Source organism: Chanodichthys erythropterus, chromosome 6 (assembly GCF_024489055.1).
Source record: "Chanodichthys erythropterus isolate Z2021 chromosome 6, ASM2448905v1, whole genome shotgun sequence".
Lineage (NCBI taxonomy): Eukaryota > Metazoa > Chordata > Actinopteri > Cypriniformes > Xenocyprididae > Chanodichthys > Chanodichthys erythropterus.
This window is the reverse complement of record NC_090226.1, coordinates 19,026,281-19,045,118: the sequence shown is the minus strand read 5'-3', so window position 1 is coordinate 19,045,118 and position 18,838 is coordinate 19,026,281.

The window sequence follows — 18,838 nt, the reverse complement described above, 5'->3', positions numbered from 1 at the left end:
TGAACTGCCTGAAATGATTCTTCAGTAATTCCAGTGGCCACACACTTGAAGATTTTAAGCCCGATTATGAGACCGATTTGCGCCCCTGAATGATCTGGGGGCTTGGCCTGATTCGAGGCTTATTACATACTATTTTTTGTCCAAAAAATCCTCTATTGTATAGTGTCATTAGGATTATTTAACTGCTTCTGATTGCAACAGAGTGTCCTGAATCTCAAATTGTAAATATATCTAACATGTTTGATATGTACGACTCTTGATCGGGCTGCCTCTGACATGATACCTGCAATAGCCTATGAGAATGAGCAAGTGTCACCTACTGGATGTTGCATGCTTCTTTAGCTGAAACTTGAGGAAATGGCGCAAGGCCGGTGGTGCGCGCTGCACTGGTCTCGTATCTCTCACGGAGGAGCTCCGGAAGCATAAAAGGAGGAGCGACGACAGTGAAGGACGAGAGAGGACCAGGCCTGGACTTGACATTATTTTTTATGTTAAAAAAACAAATAGTTTTTTGTTTCGTGCTGTGAAAGCAACTCCACTTCCAATGGTGGTTCAGGTTGATCAACTACTTCCAATGTTTAATTATCGGACTCAGGCTTGAATTGATCAGGTAAAACTGATGCCATCATTACTGTTTATATCACTAGCCGCGTTTCCACTGTCGGGCCAAAAGCGAGCATGCTAGTGCATGCCAAGGACAGTCGCAATCCCACTGTCATTTCCGGGGCGTGATCGGGCCTCTTTAGTGCTTCCTCAGGGCCAACAGCCAGGGTTTTTTGGCCCACTGAATACCTTGTTCCAAAGAGTTTACCAGAGTCAGGAGATGTTCAACACCGCTGCTTATTTCCCATATCAGGCTAACAGCTAACTTCAACATTTAAAACATTAAACAATTTTCAGTAACACTTTACAATAAGATAATGATGTATGATAAGATATAAGATTATAACCGTGTATTTATTTGGTTTAATGTTTTATCTGTCTCTTCTCTGTGCCTTTGTTGATACCAGACTAATGCATCCGCATCTGTCACACATTCTGGTTAAATACAAAGTTCAGTCATGAAACTCTATCGCTGATTGTTTCTTTTAGTACTGCGACACCAACCAATCGGAGGTACTTCCTCATTTACGTGGCTTCATTTATACCGTATCCTAGCTGCGATCAGCACGCCGCACAATATGAGAACTCCTAATCCCACCTCCTCCCCAGCGCCACTTTATTTTCATGCACATGTTCTTTCTGACATAGTTACACAGCTCCGCCCTACAAACTGCCTGTTGGATAGTATCCCTGCCCGATTACTCAAAGATGTTTTTAACATTATTGGTCCCAGTATTTTAAGCTTGGTTAACACATCTCTTAGTTCAGGGTGTGTTCCCGTAGCTTTTAAACATGCAATCGTGCAACCCCTCTTAAAAAAGAAAAATCTGGATCATTCGGTTTTATCTAATTTTAGACCCATTTCTAAACTCCCATTTTTATCTAAAGTCTTGGAGAAGGTAGTTTTTAATCAACTGCAATCATTTCTTGATGATTTTTGCATTTATGAAAAGTTCCAGTCTGGTTTTAAACCTCGCCATAGTACTGAAACCGCCCTTCTAAGAGCATATAACGATCTTCTCTAAGCAGTTGATTCAGGAAAATCAGCTGTTTTAGTCCTTTTAGATTTGACTTCTGCCTTCGACACTGTAAACCACTCTATCCTCTTATCCCGACTCGAACAAAGTGTTGGCGTCACGGGTACGGCCCTGAAATGGTTTAAATCATATTTGATAGATAGGAGTTTTGCTGTCCACCTTGGGAATTGTTTTTCATCTACTGCACCTCTTTCTTGTGGGGTTCCCCAAGGTTCCATTCTGGGACCAATGCTCTTTTCTCTGTACATGCTGCCCTTAGGGTCCATTTTTAAAAAACATAACGTTTCTTTCCACTGTTTTGCTGATGATGTACAAATCTATTTGCCTGTAAAAACCAATGAGAAGAACAATATCCAACCTTTGTTAGACTGTTTGAGTGATCTCAAAATTTGGTTGGATCAGAATTTTTTTATGTCTTAATGACAAAAAGACTGAAATTGTTGTGTTTGGTCGTGCGGGACATGTAAGTGATTGTGCAGATGCTCTTGGTACTCTATGTTCCCATATTCGACCTTTTACCAGGAATCTGGGTGTAATTTTTGATAGTGCTTTTAAATTTGATAAACAGATTAGTTCAGTTGTTAAAACTAGCTTCTTCCACTTGAGACTTCTGGCTAAGACCAAGAAATACATGCTACGTAAAGACTTTGAAAGAGTCATACATGCTTTTATTACGTCGTGATTAGACTACTGTAACTCTTTGTATGCCGGTTTGGATCAGTCATCACTCCGACGGCTACAGTTAGTACAGAACACAGCAGCTCGACTTCTAACCGGGACCAAAAAACGTGAACATATTACACCGGTATTGGCTTCACTTCACTGGCTTCCTGTTTGTTTTAGAATTAAATTTAAAATTGCATTAATTGTTTTTAAAAGTATGAGTGGGTTGTCGCCTCCATATTTGACGGAGCTTCTACATGTCCACACACCTGCCAAGGTACTGAGGTCTTCTGACCAGATGCTCCTCGATGTGCCAAGATCTAGGCTAAAAAACAAAGGTGACAGAGCATTTGCAGTGGCTGCTCCTAATATATGGAATAGTCTACCAATTTATGTAAGAAAAGCTCAGACTATTGAAACTTTCAAGTCCTTGCTTAAGACGCATTACTATGCTTTGGCTTTCAATTCTAGTTGAGCTTTGATATCTTGACCTGTTGGTTATTTTGTTTGCACTTTGTGTAAAATTATTGTCTGTATAATAATCAGTTTTTTGTTTTGTTTTTTCTGTTGGATCTTGTGAAGCACTTTGGTCAATTACGATTGTTTTTAAATGTGCTATATAAATAAATTGAACATTGAACATTGAACATTTTGCAGCAGCTTTTCCTTTCTTGTATATTTGACTAAGCTGAACAATTATGTATTTGCTCAGCAGCAGCAGCAGCGTAAGCAGATCTCGTCCGCCAAAATCAAGCCTATGTACATTCCATGCTCCATGCTAATAAAATGCTGGTTGAATCTATTCACTCCGATAGTTGTCATGATTGAACTCGTATAACTTATAACTCTTGTTTTCTTCTCATGAGCTCCTTCTGTTGCTCTGGCTGAAAGGATAACAGTATAGAGAGACGAAGAGATCGCTCAAACCTCCTCAGATCACTATCATGACATAATTTCAAGGAAAATTAATAGAAATGTTCAGAAATGTGACGTAAACATACGATATTTTATCAGTATTTTTCTAAATGTGTAAGCCTTTGGATTTAAAAGCCTTAATGGAGTTGTTTTGTGCATTCCCAGGTTAAAAAAGTACATTTCAATAATGTGCTTAAAGTGCTCTGTCTCTTAAAGTACTATCTCTGTATTTAAAAAAATGTATTTAGATACTACTTATAGTACATTTGAGCCCTTAATGTACTACAAATGGTAACTAAATACATTTTTTTAAATACAGAGATGGTATATTAAAAGCACATTTTAGTTCATATTTCATGGTGTCTCAAAATAGCACAGTTGAGTACACTTAGATGTTCTTAAGATGATCTTAAGAAGTACTAAAGAAGAATTTTTAGTATATTAAGTGCAAAATTAGTGCGCAAAAATAGAGCACTTTAAGTACATTATAGAAATGTACTTTTTTTTTCAACTGGGTTTTTGTGATCGTAAATAAATGAAAGCAGGGGCAACTGAATATGTATGTGTTCTCTTTTTATGTGAAATGGTAGCCTAAATACTAGTTTGATTCAGCATGATTGATGTGCACAACTGACACAAATTAATATATTACTGTCACTGTAATTTTTTTTATTTTTATTTATTTATTTTTTTTAATTGTAAAACACTGGTCAAATATCAATGGTTTTAGGGAAGTGCTGTGGGGATACTGGCCCGACAGTGGAAATGCAACTTAATTTTATCCAGGGTATAAATTTATACCCTGGCCTGCACTGGTCTCACAGTGGAAAAGCGGCTACTGTGTATACAAGTGCTAAGGAAGCTTCCTGAGATGAAATTTAGATATGGTAATGATTTTGTTTCCAACACGCACTGTAAGCCGTAGACCAATCACAACAGACTGGGCCATCTGACCAATCAGAGCAGATTAAGCTCTCAGAAAGGAGGGGTTTAGAGAGATTGGATCCACGATTGAGCCGTTTCAGACGCTGTGAGAAAAGAGGTGATGCAGCAAAATATATTATGAGAAAATGAAAGTGTTATTTGACCTTGAATGTATGTAAACATATTGTAGGAGACAAAATTAGGAAACTTTGAAATAGTATAATAGGGCCACTTAATAAAAACAATAATGACTTCAGCAACCGGCACTTGGGTTCTAGTGCACTCGCACACATGCTGTCTTCATAAGTGTTTAGGCTAAAGTAATCTCCATAATTATCCTCAAGAGTTCATTTGTTTCCTCTTAGGAACAAGTTTTTGAAAGAAAATTGCCATAATAAGCTTCTGACACCCTCTTAATGATAAGTTCTGTCTTGTAATATCTGTTGACATGCTGGCTTCGAGCCATTTAAGTATGATTCTTTAGATAAAGTTTTCCTTATTTCCATGCAGATGCTGTCATTCCATTATATTTGTTTCATGCACATATAATAATAATCACTTGTTGTTATTTGATAATCCTGGAGAGAGTTATTCTAATCTCTTTTATTATTATTGCCTTTAATCATTGCAGACATAAACAGAAAAGGGAAAAGGTCACCGCCTTCCCTAAAAACTCTTCAGGGAGAGTATTAAAACACTAAAGCTGACTTGTAAAGCTCATTGATATAACATCAAATTGCTCTAATAAAAGGGTAAAGTTTATAAAGAGAAATCAAGGGAATAAAGATGAAAGCATGCTTGTGGAATATAGATGTAGCTCATGTACCACTAAAGTTTTTCAAAACTTTATGATAATTTTCAGGAATGTCAAACAATCACTATGAAACTCTCTTAAAGTAGAATTTTTTTTAATGATTTCTGTTAATAAATGTAAATAGGCATTTATTTTGGGAATAAATGTAAATGTCAAATACATGTATTCATTGGAATATCTGTAGTAAATCTTGATATACAATAACACACCATTTCTGTTTTCTAATGTACACATATTGTAGGCTATGTTTTACATGAATTGTTATTTTTATTAACTATTATGAATATGAATTAAGTTATTCCACAGCAACTGCATTTAGCAATTAAATTTTAAAGATTTCATTCATATATTTTCATTTTATTTTAGTTCCACTTTTCCTTTATTCTTATTTTTCGATTCCATCACGTTACTGTTTCAACAGCAGCAGACACTACAACGTGCACGCTTTGCTACTCGACGCGCACGCGCAGCATCACGAGCTTCCAGTAGGAATGCAAGAGAGAGAGATGGAATATATAAATGCAGTGATGGCGACAGCTGCAGAGGAGATCTCAGAAAACACTGAGACACCAATGTCTTTCAAAAGCGCAAGGAAAAGCCATGATAGACCCTGGAAACTGAGTCTAATTTATCTGCAGTGCTGTGAGTATAAGGGGAGAGATCGATGTGTGATAGCAACGCAGAGGTCTAAAATATCCACCCCGCACTATATCGTTAAATTGAACGTTTAACACAATTTTACATCATGGACAGATCACGTTATATCTTTAGAGCTCTCCTGATTTGCCTTCTTCGGGTCCAGATCAGAGATACAGTACCATGACGTCATTCTCCTCCGCTGAATGCTCCGTTCACGTGCACATCACACACATTGCATGGGAGAAGCATGTTTTCTGTTTAATTGGAGAAGAGTTATGATCTTATCCAGTGTTATTTCGATGCATTTGTGTTTGTTGTCACAGAGCAAGTTAAATGAATGGTTGTTTTCTGAAGCTCGTGTTGTTCATAAATTACATAAAACGTTAAATAGCATCTGATTAGATTTCTATTAAATCCAGCCATTGAGCCATTTAAAAGAGTACTTCCAAAATGGCATTTCTGTCATCTTTCACTCACCCTTGTGTTGTTCCAAATCCGTGTGACTTGTTTCTTCCATTAAAAAGAAAATGAGAAACTGCGAATGGATCAGTGAGTCAGTGAGTTGAACTCAAGAACCGGATCAGTCCTGTTCGTGAACGAATTCAGATCGGTTTTGTGAAAGGTAATTGAAAATAATCGACTCAAAAGAATAAACATTTACTCTAAAATACAAAATAAATAAATAAATAAAATAAAATAAAAAACTTCAAATAAAACAAAGATATTGTGTTATGTTTTACATGAAAATAGGCTACTATTTCAGTAATTCTAATTCAAAATTACACATTTAATTATTTCAGTTCAATGCTGTTTATTTGTATTTATTTGTGAAATTTATAGGGCTGTCACTAACGATTTGGTAATCAAAACTAACTATTTTGGTAATCAAATAATTGTGCAATTTTTTGACGATTAATTGAGTAATTCGATTTTTTGTTGTAATTAAAATAGACATAAGTGAACAATATAGCTATTAAAATGACTTAAAACACATGATAACAATGAGGCAATCAATGAGGCAATAATAATTGGTGAAAATAAAGTATCAAAAGCAAGTAGCCTAATCATATTGTGTTATTGAACATAGCTGAAAATAGCTACATAATGTAATATGCACATATAAAAACATAATCAACTTATGTACATTTTTATAATAAATGCCAACAGAGGGCGCCAACATCACTCATAATTACAGCTTGTAAGATGGGAAATTTCTGAGAGCTCCTACTTGTACCATGTGACCGTTGCACCACCTGGCCACTGCAGCTTCGTCAAAGAATATACCTTAAAGGCCAGAACACATCAAGTCGACGCCGACGAACTAGTGGCGACGAAAGCAGACTGCGGGGTTGGCTCACGTCGGAACCATCTGTGTCCAAAGTTGCCCTGACACAGCAAACCAACGCTAAACAGCCGACGGCCAAGTATAGCACGTCAGTTCTGTGCCTGCGTGAGATGAAATTCCTTTCCATATCAGCAGGTGGCAGTATCTGAACATCCAATCAGAATGATCAGATGGCCTGACGGACCAATGAGCTCCGACACCGATTCAACAATTCGAATCGGTTGAAAAAAAGCGGACGAGGACCAACTTCAGCCAACGGTGCGGAACACACTGAGAAAACTTAGTCGGCCGACGAGGAAAAACTGCCTGAAGGCCAACCGTCGGCTTGGTGTGTTCCTGCCTTAACAAGCGACACTTAAAGGTGCTCTAAGCGATCCTGGGCAGAGTCACTTCCTGTTGACGTTCGAAGTGTTATCAAACAAAACAGAGGCTAGCTAGACCCTCCCCCCTCCTCCCTTCCACGCTTCCTGAAACAGTCATGAACGCGCATTTAAAATCATTCTTGTTGGTTATTGGCTGAAGCATGTTTATTATGTTTGGTGGTCCAGGCTGCACCAGTTTGTTTTTATTGCCGTTTTCGGAGCTTGTGGCGACTACAGAGACCGCGTTTTTTACAGTGTGTTCAGGGGACAGGCAGCTAGCGGATAGTGAGGAGATGTTTGCTGTATGTGACAAAATTGGCCTAAAAATGCGTGACATCGCTTAGAGCACCTTTAACAGAACGTTCCATTGCAACACCGGCGCCCAGCAGCAGCCCTGCATTTCCATTATTATGGCAATATCAGCTGCTTTGTTAAACCAAAATGTACATTAAAGCTGAAATCCAACCTGAATGATGACAACACAGAATAAAATACTATCACTAGTGATCATCAAATCCTTTTAACAGTTTATTTTACACAATTTCTGTTTAAGTCTTCCACTTTTTTCACAAAACCTTTGCTCTCTAGAAACCCAGTCAGTTTGGGTTAAAATTCTTTAAAAGGCTTATAAACACTGAATTATTACCAACATTTGAATTTAAATTAAGGACATGCATGGGAATGTTGGACAATAAAATTATGAATAGCTTGATTTTGCAGTGTTGTCTAATGTCCATTGAAGCAAAAGTGGAAATTATAACAGACACAGCAATGCATCATGTATTATAAGATCATTATTATTGTAGCATGATCCATTAAAATGTACAATATAGCCTATTTCAATTCAGACCTAGATATTATTACTATTATAAGGTGACCAGATTTCTGAAATGGAAACTGGGGACATTTCCTATGTGAGTGGTCAAAATACCACCAAAATCTCATTTGTTATAATCTATTAATTAAAAAATTAGGACAGTATTTTTTTTTTTTTTTTTTTTTTTTTTTTTATTGTTGTGGGTTTCACATTTTACATTAATAAATATTATGATTTAATTTTATTATTAGGATTTTTGGTCTGGTTTTAATGCAACTCACCAAAATATTTAGACATTTATTATTTATTATTCATTATACATTTATTATTGAATTGAATATTTAAGTTTTCAAAAGCTGTTTATACTGTACGAAATAACTTTTGTCCAATGACATTTTAATTTTCTGTTAACAGCTTTACTGACATGAAAGGAGCTTTGTGTAGTATTCTTGAGAAAAGTTCATAAAATGTAGGCTACATTATTTCCCACCGGAATGTGTAAATCTATGTTTGGTATACCTCCTCTAGGGAGGTCCGGGGGCATGCACCCCCGGAAGAAAATGTTGTACATTTTAAGGTTAAATGCATCAATCTGGTGCACTTTGGAAGCTCAAAATTAAGAGCTTAAGCCCATGCACATTGAACAAAAAAAATAGCAGCATTAACTTGTACCTGGACATTAAATAGGGTTCAAACATGTTTTTAGTTGTGATAAAAAGTCTACATCGTTTTAGGTGTTTTAGGATGCCAAACAATTAAAACAATAATATAATAATGTTTTAGGCCTAGCTATATAATTATGCATATGACAATAATATCCATATAGGCTATTGTAACAAATGCACTCTAAAATATTTTGTATTTATTTATTTATTTTTTATTTTTTTGGTTAGGCTACTTTACCCAACGTATAGGGAAATTAAAATACTAGTTTGTAGCCAATTTCTAAGATATATCCTTAATTATGATCACCAAATCGCCAGCTGATCGCGTGAGCAAATGTGTGCACTTCTCTTTAAACACGCAGCACAAACAGACTGTATATATACTTAATCACTGTATTTTGCTGTTTTATAAAGGCACAAAGCCATATCACGGTTTCGATTTTAGTTCGTTGGCAAAATACAACGTAGAGACCATTTGTGTTTTACATTTTCGGTTCATTATGAAACGGTGGCGGCGCACAGGTTCATTAATGGAAAACACTGAATGAATGTTTAGCTGACACATGTGCTAACGTTGTCATATCAGTTGTTATATCATAACAAAAACCCTTCAACCGGACCGAAAGAGAGTCTCGAGACCGCCGCTGCTCTGAGTGACAGGAGGCCTGGCTCTGTACAGGTGCTTGAACCAGGCACGCTGCCGGTGTATTTGGATACTGTAGAAAAGCGGTATTAAACCGTTTAACATATTTTAATAGAGAGATATGTTTAGAAAAATATATATATATTAACAGCACTATTAAGAAACCTCTATGCTGTATACTGGCCAGACTTTTTGCAATGTATTCGCGGATTATTTTGAACGAGATATAAAACAGGGACATTTCCGGGGACCGCTCCAGTCGGGGACGGAACACCCGTCGGAAAACGGGGACGTCTGGTCACCCTATAGGCTGCTATTACTCCACTAGGTCTGAAATATATTGTTTGCTGCAAACATGATGATACTTAATAAAGTAGGCTAACTACGCTGCCTCAAATGGTTGAATGGTTGGATTCCACAACTGGTAAAATAAAACATATAAGACAATATAACATTTACTGTAGGTGCCATACAATTTACTGGTGACTTAATAAAAAATAAAAAATAAATAAAAAAAAAAACTTCTTTTGCGCTTCTGATTTGGCAGTGAAATTCGCCGATTTTGGGTGTGTAAAATGTGAAAGATTATATGGTCCAGTTAGCATTTTCATCCCATAATGGTGGCCGCGCTACCGGAGCGCCATCTAGTGGTTGTTACCCAAAAAATATCAAAGTGTCACCTCTTGGGTTCTAAGCTCTTTGGATGTTGCCAAAGGACGTGAAAAGCTCCGAATTGAACGTCATGTGTTGTCATCTTGAGATTACGGTAATTACGACATGGCGTGAACGCAGCTAAATCAAATGCTCCAGTGTGTTTTTGTGTTTGTGCTCTGGATTAGAGAAAACGTTCCATGTTTTTCCAGTGGCGAAATGTAGCCAATCACAGACGTTTGTTGATCTCTTGCCAATGGCCAATCAGATGTGTTTAATTTAGTCACAGTCCACTCGAGTGATCACCGGTCAAAACGCCGGAGTTTTTGTTCAGTGCTGAGTTTTGCACGCTCGTGAATACTTTCATTAAGAAACAAAGACACGATGTAATGTAAGTAAGAGATTCAGTGACGGTTTTTAGTGATTGTAAATGGAGCGGCCTTTGCATGAGATATGCCCTAAATAATCCACTGAATAAAAGTTTAGTTTTTTTATGCGACGACCAATTACACGCTGCAAAATTTCGGCAGTGACAGTCATAGGCCACGTTCACACTGTCAGTTTTTGGGATTGACAACCGCATTTACTTACAGGTGTGAGTCTCGAAATGTCTCGTTCACACAGGAACTTACATGAACTTGTCTGTATGAACGTGCAACGAGAGTCTGTATTCTCTTACTAGTAACCATACCGTGACCAACGTAATATTAAAGATGGCGACGTCCATAAAACTGAAAAGTCTCATCACGTTTGACATGACAAGAGTCCAATTGAACCGCGAGTGTATCCATTCAAACTTCAACAGCAGCATGTAAACGCGCGCTAGCGTTTAACTGTTGAACTCGCGTCATGTCCTTTACGACGTCTCGCGCATGGCACGGCATTTAAGTTTGGAAAAGAAATACAAAACTGACGGGAGCCGCTCTGGTGGAGAGCAGTGGATCCAACACCTTAGATCAGTGGTTCCCAACCACATTCCTGGAGTACCCCCAACACTGCACATTTTGCATGTCTCCTTGATCAAGCACACCTGAATCAAGTCATCAATTCATTAGCAGAGACTCCAATACCAGAAATGGGTGTGTCAGACAAAGGAGACATGGAAAATGTGCAGAGTTGGGGGTACTCCAGGAATGTGGTTGGGAACCATTGCCTTAGATGATGCATATCCCTGTCGCTGTAAGTTACCGAAAATGAAACCACACACAAAACACCGTCTCTCTCTCACTGTATGACGTGACAGACTACCAGTTGTCCAGTCCGGTTCCGTTCACACAGTGCGAAAATTCCGAGAATGCGAGTGTGAGTCCTGAAAATTTATGGGTGTGAGTTCGGTTATAAAATGCGGTTGTCACACCCGTAAATAACCATACTGTGTGTGTGTGACTCAAATATAGGACTGACAACGGTATTCTGCTGCTGTGTGAACTTGAACTGTTAAACTGAGATGTTGTCCCTGAACACCGTAACGACATCTCTCATAAAGATTTGCAACTTTACAAAGTAAACAATGATCCAAAAAACACTTAACCTCTTCGCTAATTAGCACACAAAATACCATTGGTATGCTACTTCCGCCGCCTTACCGGAAGTTGTACCCACGTTCTCTTTTACAGTAGCGCCCCGCGGAAACAGGTGGATAGAAACAATCAGACACTCGACTCCAAAATGAGACACGAGATGCATATTTAGGACTGCGCTTGTGCATTAGCTTGATCCAGCTTGGAAAATACTTTTCTTTTCTTTTTTTTGTCATGAATCGAGCTGTATTTTTCAGGCTGGATCAACCTAATGCGCATACTCAGTCCTCAATGTGCTTTTCTTGTGTCCAATTTCTGAGGCATGAATCTCACTGTTTCTGTAGAAACTGGAGCTTCTAACGGACGCTGTAGTGACGCGATGACTTTAACAATCGCCGATTGGCTCTTATTTAGAAGGCGGGACTTATTCTGCCATATTGCCCGTTGCACTTTCTCCCATTCATAATAATACCAGTGACACATCTTGTGTTATTCTATAGTCTTTGACTATAATGAAGAAATAGAAATGCACTAGTCCACTGGTCATAAATCCAAAAGTTTTTTAGTTTTATTTTGGTCAAGCTTTATTCTGGGCTTGCAAACAAAGTGCTTTGTAATAATTTCCCAAAATTTCATTTGTTTGGAAATATTTACGATGTCTGTAAACAGGACAGGCACACGCTAAATACGGACACAAAGAGGAGAACAGACGCGCCAGCAGAGAATATACTGTAGGCCTACCATGCACAAGTTCACTGTTTGCGAAAAATAGGAAGAATAATATTAAATTGAGGTTGTTATGAAGGTATCTCTTTAGAGAACTGTCTTCGGAAAAAAATTTGATGGCTTTTCCTCTTATCTCTGTATAAAGTAGTTGCCTATTTATCAATGCAGACGCTTTGTGTATAGCGGTAACCATGGAAACGTCTTTTCACTGCTGTTCCATAAGCGCCACCTACTGTCAGAGATTGAATTTGCATTTTTATTCAGTCTGTCTGCTGATTTTGTTTTGTGCAGGTGTCTTATGTAGCATAATTTCACAAACCTAAAGTCAGACCATGCTGTTTTTGCTGTTAATCTTGAAATTATACTGCTCATGCTCATGTGCATCGTGTCATCTTTGTTGGGACTGTGATAAAAATGCAGTGTTTGCCTCTAATATCAAAGAGCTACACACATTTTTTTTTAACAAATAAATAAATTTGCTTAAAAAAATAAATAAATAAATCTGAAATCAGTATCAGAATCGGCTAATTTGCTTTCCAAAAAAAAAAAAAAAAATCGGGTGCATCACTAATAAAAATATTAAATGAAGCATTATATATATAAAAAAAAAAATATATATATATATATATATATATATATATATATATATATATATATATATATATATATATATGGTGATTATATGGTTTTTGATTGTAATTTGCAGAGCTTGATAGCGCCTGGTATCTGTTTACTTTCATTGTGAGAAAATGAAGCGTTAATATCCGTTACATTTTCTCTGGTTCATCACAAGAAAGTAAATCATAGAGGTTTATTTGGGGGTTTATTTTAGTTTCTGAACTATTCTTTTAAACGGCAATAGAAAGTAGGCCTAACCCTGCTTTATGTTTCTGGTTACAGCTGCACGTGCTGTTGTTGTTTTAGTAGAAAGCCTGCAGATGTTGTTATTGGCAGTGTAGCAGCATTATGTGACAGCTGCATAAACCTCTTAGGCCTATTTTATGTGTAAACTGCTTGAATTTGTAGCTCGATCAGGCCATCAAGCAGAAGCATGCATATACTGACAGCTCCTGTTGTTTGTACAGAATCAGGTATAATTTTCATTGTGTCTTCAATTTTTCTCCTGTTTTATATCCCTAAGTGGATTTTAGCAAGCCGATAACACAATTAATGTCTGCATTGCGATTTCCAGAAATGAGGTTTATAGTGCAAGTACATAAAACTTCAACAACCATCCATTAATCAGACCTAATATAAGAGACCTGAAGGAAAGTGCATTCTCCAGCAAAACTAGAGTGATATTTAGATTAAACGTCCGTATAAGAATGTTACTTGACTTGGCCAGCTGCCAGAGCGACTGATATCAGTGTCATTAAAATGCCATCATAGTTACTTTGCTACTTCTGTACTTACTTATTGTCATCCATCATCTTGACTGTGAGTGTGGGCGTAATTTAAATCTGCAAATAGCTGCCCCATAATTCTGCCTGCAAAGATTGTATACAGTATTTCAGGCATTTTGTCAATTAATCAAATTTGTCCATTTATGAGCTTTACCGAAATGAGGAGGACTTCTTTCTGTTCTTTCTGTTATTTGCTAGCTTATGGCATTGATGAACCTCTTTCATCTCTCAAATTTCATTTCCTGGCTTGTCATATTATTATACAACAAACTCATATCTCAAGCTGAAAGTTCATTCAGGGGCCTGATGATATGGGCCATGGTGCTTTACAGATAATATTTTTTTTTGTGGTATTTTTAGACTCGAAATGCTAATATCACTCCTCGCCGCCGAGAATACCTGGTTTGATGTACTTTGAGGCAGATAAAAAGCCTTCAAGGATAATTTTTCCATTTTAACAATAAGTGTTTATTCCCCGATGATATTCATGCATCTGTAACTAATCCTGCCCAAACATTTACACTGTAATTGGAAAATCAAATGCTATCTGTAGTGTCAGCAAAGTCAATTTGAACTTTTCAGTTTGGCTTCTCATTCGTGACTGCCGCTGTTATTTCTCTGTGAGAGGCTAATCAGAAGCATCTTATTAATATGCATCAAAGAGCCGTGGTGTAATTTTTGTAATTAGGCCAGAGGAGGCGTGTTTATGCTTAGGGTTTTTGCTCGTCTACGCTGCACAGTTCTTCCAGCAATACCTGTGGTGAGATTCTCTCTCATTACACTGTATAAATGCACACATGTAAATCTTGACTGCCACCTCAGGTTATAGCTGAAAGAGTTGAGCTGTTATAAGGCAAGGTAACATTGTGATGATTTGATAGGGAGGATGTTTTATTATATTAAAGTTTTTATACTTGTAGCAGTTTAACTTAACATCATACAGTGCACCAGTTATGTAGGTTTTCACATGTCGTCCCCTTGGAATTATGAGGTTCTATCTGCGTTCTGAGCAGTTTTGAGATATTAAGCTTCAAAGTTTTTGCATTCCATATAGCAAAAATTATATGGGGAACAAGTTTCTTTCAAACATGAAAGTGACAGGGACCCTAAATGTCGTCTAAAATATACAATAGCAAAATCCTCTCATATTTGTAAATGGGTATTTTTGGAACGTGTCAAATGCAGATAGAACCTTGTAATTCTAAAAAAAAAAAAAAAAAAAAAAAAAACTTTTTGCTTGGAATTATAAGGTTCTGCCAAAAATTATTTGAAACAGTAATGTTCACAGTTTGCTTATAATTTGTTTCAAAACAAAATTAGTGTCGTAACAATGTGTTGACATGCATGAGAAAGTTAAATTGAATGGTTATGACATTTTTCATATTTTAAATTAATATTTTTTTTCTTGTTCAAGTTAAGCATAAAAGGCTGTTCTAAATATTTTGTCCAGTGCAGATGTTAAATTTATGTAGGAATTTGATGGGTAATTTAATTTTCCTTTTTTTTTAGACAGAAAACAGCTACTGTAATACAACTGAGCAGGACTTTATTCCACAGAAAGTGGGACTTTGTAAAATGGCTTTTTCTCTAGACATCAGTATTGCTGAAATAACATGCTAACTTTTATTGTAGTAATCAAGACCCCATCAATTAACTTAATATTGTCAATTTTAAACATTTAAGACATTTTAAGACTGAAAAACTGCAAGAAAACAAACAATGCTTCAGCAAAGCCAAGGTGTTTAACAAAGTTTAATAAATATTGAAAAATGTTTCACTGACCATATATAATAAAAACAAAAAAAAATCACATTTAAAATATTTAAATTACTTAAATTATGCAACAACTCAATTTTTTACCAACAATGTAAAATTTAACATTTCATCTCACTTAATCTAGTATACACTTTAATCCAGTATGCCATAGGGCAGAGCTTTATAGCTATACAGCTCAATACAAGCACACAGGATGGATCAAGGTTAAAACATAACCTAATATATACATAATTTTCCCTCATATGACAGTGACATGTCTGGAAAAAAGCAAATACACTACAAAACCCAAACCTATCCTCATAATAGCGCTGCTGGCTAATGTTAGCGTGGTGTCTAACTGAAAATAACTCTTCAGCAACAGATACAGCAAAAAATAATGTCATTTGGGCTGCGGTCATTGTCATGATCATAAGTAAAATAGTCATGAGGTTTCTAATAAACATTGTGTTGTGTGAAATTATTTAGTGTTCTCTTCACTGATTTAGGGTTTATCTGCACACTCTTCCGCTATCGTGGTGACAAAGAACTCTGATCCTGATTGGTCCTTGTGTGTGCATTCGAAGTGCTGGTTGGCTCACGCAGATAGAACCTTATAGAACCAAGTTAGAACCTTTTTGTTTTCTAAAAAAAAAGTGCCAAAATGTACACAAATTAAAAAAGTAACATCACATAATGTAAATATATTGTCACAGAATATAAATATGTGAATAACTAATTTTGACAAATGTCATATAGAACCTTATAATTCCAAAGGGACGATGTGGCACCAAATATGTTTTGCGTTTTGGTCACACATCACCTAAGGTGTGCATCAGAGTGTCAGATGACTCTTTCCTCCTCTGATTGTGGGGCACCAGCTAGGAATTTAACCATCTAGAAAAATCAGGGATTGTTGAATATAGTTGTCAAAAGTACCGACTTCTGTATCAATCAGTACTGACATTTTAAAAGTGTGATGCTTTGAGCGCTGTTAAACGGATTCATAAACACCTCTGATTGGCCGTTGTGTTGGCATGCTCATTGGATATGTCTGCGATTGGCTACAATGATCAACACATGGGAGCGTTTGAAAGCACACGGGAGTGTTTGAATATGAAAGCGTTTTGAAAGCGGGAGCAGGAGTATTTGAAAGCAGGCATCAATCAGCGGACTGGTCTGTGATAGACGCCTGCTTTCAAATGCTCCCATGTGTACAAGTGCTGGTCATATAATTAGAATATCATCAAAAAGTTTATTTCACTAATTCCATTCAAAAAGTGAAACTTGTATATTATATTATATTATATTATATTCATTCATTACACACATACTGATATATTTCAAATGTTTATTTCTTTTAATTTTGATGATTATAACTGACAACTAAGGAAAATCCCAAATTCAGTATCTCAGAAAATTAGAATATTACTTAAGACCAATACAAAGAAAGGATTTTTAGAAATCTTGGCCAACTGAAAAGTATAAACATGAAAAGTATGAGCATGTAGAGCACTCAATACTTAGTTGGGCCTCCTTTTACCTGAATTACTGCAGCAATGCAGCATGGCATGGAGTCGATCAGTCTGTGGCACTGCTCAGGTGTTATGAGAGCCCAGGTTGCTCTGATAGTGGCCTTCAGCTCTTTTGCATTGTTGGGTCTGGCATATTGCATCTTCCTCTTCACAATAACCCATAGATTTTCTATGGGGTTAAGGTGAGGCGAGTTTGCTGGCCAGTTAAGAACAGGGATACCATGGTCCTTAAACCAGGTACTGGTAGCTTTGGCACTGTGTGCAGGTGCCAAGTCCTGTTGGAAAATGAAATCTGCATCTCCATAAAGTTGGTCAGCAGCAGGAAGCATGAAGTGCTCTAAAACTTCCTGGTATATGGCTGCATTGACCTTGGACCTCAGAAAACACAGTGGACCAACACCAGCAGATGACAACCAACAACCATTACTGACTGTGGAAACTTTACACTGGACCTCAAGCAACTTGGATTGTGTGCCTCTCCTCTCTTCCTCCAGACTTTGGGACCCTGATTTCCAAAGGAAATGCAAAATTTACTTTCATCAGAGAACATAACTTTGGACCACTCAGCAGCAGTCCAGTCCTTTTTGTCTTTAGCCCAGGCGAGACACATCTGACGCTGTCTGTTGTTCAAGAGTGGCTTGACACAAGGAATGCGACAGCTGAAACCCATGTCTAGCATACATCTGTGCGTAGTGGTTCTTGAAGCACTGATTCCAGCTGCAGTCCACTCTTTGTGAATCTCCCCCACATTTTTGAATGGGCTTTGTTTCACAATCCTCTCCAGGGTGCGGTTATCCCTATTGCTTGTACACTTTTTTTTCAACCACATCTTTTCCTTCCCTTTGCCTCTCTATTAATGTGCTTGGACAAAGAGCTCTGTGAACAGCCAGCCTCTTTTGTATCTTGCCCTCCTTGTGCAAGGTGTCAGTGGTCATCTTTTGGACAACTGTCAAGTCAGCAGTCTTCCCCGTGATTGTGTAGCCTACAGAACTAGACTGAGAGACCATTTAAAGACCTTTGCAGGTGTTTTGAGTTAATTAGCTGTGTGGCACCAGGTGTCTTCAATATTGAACCTTTTCACAATATTCTAATTTTCTGAGATACTGAATTTGGCATTTTCCTTAGTTGCCAGTAATAATCATCAAAATTAAAAGAAATAAACATTTAAAATATATATCCGTCTGTGTGTAATGAATGAATATAATATACAAGTTTCACTTTTTGAACGTAATTAGTGAACTAAATCAACTTTTTGATGATATTCTAATTATACGACCAGCACCTGTATCTGTGGTATTGCTTACTATTTGCAACATTTTTGAAGCATTGATCAATGAAGCCAATCACAGACATATCCGATGAGCCATGAATACAATGGCCAATCAAAGATGTTTATGAATCCGAAAATTTGTAAAATTTCATTACCGACGTGGTACCCAGGTCGGTACTTTTGACAACTCTAGTTGAACAAATAAAAATTTTGCAAATTGAAGGGAGTTTGTCATATGACCAATATGGTTTTGCGATATGTAAGGTGTGTTCGAGCTCATACAGCGCCGCACAGACCGATCGGCGGCTGACTTGAAGCAGTGCATGCCGGTAAGAAATTTTGTCCGACTTGAGACAGTGCCAACACCATGTGACTGTGACGTATGGCTTCAAAGTACCACAAGAGCGATTCGAGATCAGCTGCCTGAGGCAGCCAGCACAGTTTCTAAAGAGGAGCTGCATGAGCTCTGATGACGACACAGCTGTTTCACGATTGGCCGGATTCACCGCATGACAACGATCACATGTGTTTCGTGTTTATTGTCACGCCTTCAG